Genomic DNA, 1941 nt, shown 5'->3' on the forward strand with positions numbered 1-1941 from the left:
TTTGATTGTAATTAGTTCCATGGAGAGCTAAACCCCTAGTCGGTACTCGGGTATTTGTGAACCCTAGGATGTATTCGTTTCTTTGAATCTCTTTATTATACTTTCAATAAATTGATGGTTATTGTGAGTTCCAACTTTGAATGCATGATTGTATGAACATTTCCCCTAGAGTGACACTAGGGTTGAGAGTTCTTGTTGGTAACCATGTGAGTGAGTGACACACCACGAGCGTTAGACAAAGCTAGGTTGGAGAGGGTTGAGAGGGTGAGTCGAGAGGTACGGGGAGCGTCCCATTTCCCCTCCGACGTGATAGATTCTACCTCCGTTCCTTGAGTTCTTTGCGGCATAATAGAGTGAATGATCTAAAGGATGAATTTCCGCTGGGGCTTAGTTGCGCGTGCAACGGAGTGAAGCGTTAATGTGATCTTAGTATCTAGGGCTCAATTATGGTTAGGGACCTTCCACCTAGACCAAAGGGTTAGGTCTATAATTAGGAAGAGATTTATCACTTGGAATCCCTAGAGCTCATTGCAACTCTATACGAGTGCGAGGTGTTGAGATTGTTCGATTTGTCCTCCGGGACATGTATAGAGTTTGGCGTAGTTGACCTTAGATTTGGGATTATGTAATTAAGGATTTCCACGACTCACCATTGCATTGATTAGGAGGCATAATAGAGGTTTCTTGCACTTGAAACAATTATCCTAGGCGGAGCATTATCCGGGTACCCCATCTTTATCGATTGCCTTATCCCCTTCTTTACTTTTGCTCTCTTATTTGTTGCTTTTATTGTTGAGAATTGAATCATTGTCACACTCATCATTATTGATCTTTCACATAGCTAAGAATCGAATTAAGTATTTTTATTCCCTACTCTCTATGGATTCGATACCCGCTCACCATGGATTATTACTTCGACAAACCCGTGCACTTGCGGGATATACACAAGGGGACCTTGTCAAGTTTTTGGCGCCGTTGCCGGGGAATAGGCGTTTAGAGATACTTTGCACTTTGTTTTCTTAGCTATTTCACCATATATTCTATTTCATATCTTCTTATTCTATCCTCGTTCTGATTTCTTTTTCTTTCTTTTTGGTTGCAGCTACAGGTTATGACCCGAGGAAATCCCTCAATATTGATTGAAGGGGATCCCGAGCTTGAACGTACACTTAGAAAAAAAGGGAAAGAGCATGTACAAGAACAGTCTAATCCAGCTGATTTGGAAGCAGAAGAATCTGAAAACATGGCAGAACAGAATGAGCAACAGTGAACATTATCAGATTATGCCAGACCTTCAGTGTTGGGGACATGGTCGAGTATTGTGCGTCCCCCAATTACAGCTCAGAACTGTGAGTTGAAGCCGGCATTCATCAATGGTTTGGCCAATGAGGATCCAAACAGTCACATAGAGAGCTTTCTCGAGGTTTGTGATATGCTGAAGATAAATGGGGTGGCGGATGATGCCATCAAATTGAGAGCCTTCCCATTTTCCCTAAAGGGGAGAGCGAAGCAGTGGCTACACTCGTTACCTAGAGCGTCGATTACCACGTGGGAGGAGATGGTGGAAGCTTTCCTAACCCGTTATTTCCCTCCTGGAAAATCAGCAAAGCTTAGGAACGATATCTCATCTTTTGTTCAGTTGAATTGGAGTCTCTATTCGAGACATGGGAAAGGTTCAAGGAGCTCCTGAGGAAGTGCCCGCAATACGGATTCCCGGAGTGGATGATTATTCAAACCTTTTACAATGGTTTGAACCCGAGTACAAGGCAACTCTTGGATGCGGCAGCAGGAGGTACCTTAGGTAGCAAGACCCCCGATGAGGCCCGTTAGTTAATTAAAGAAATGGGGTTAAACAGCTACCAATGGAATGCTAGAGAGAAGAAAAAGGTGGCCGGTCTCCATGAGATAGATGCGGTAACTTAATTGGCGGCCCAAGTGGAA

General features: G+C 43.5%; 1 non-coding gene across 1 annotated transcript; it reads right to left on the reverse strand.

Annotated features, from left to right (window-relative positions):
- Positions 1 to 1606: 1606 nt before the first annotated feature.
- Positions 1607 to 1712, reverse strand: LOC120281408. Its single transcript, XR_005542559.1, has one exon. It is a non-coding gene; the product is annotated as a small nucleolar RNA R71 (small nucleolar RNA).
- Positions 1713 to 1941: the final 229 nt, after the last annotated feature.

This window comes from Dioscorea cayenensis, chromosome 2 (assembly GCF_009730915.1).
Source record: "Dioscorea cayenensis subsp. rotundata cultivar TDr96_F1 chromosome 2, TDr96_F1_v2_PseudoChromosome.rev07_lg8_w22 25.fasta, whole genome shotgun sequence".
NCBI classification, from domain to species: Eukaryota; Viridiplantae; Streptophyta; class Magnoliopsida; order Dioscoreales; family Dioscoreaceae; genus Dioscorea; species Dioscorea cayenensis.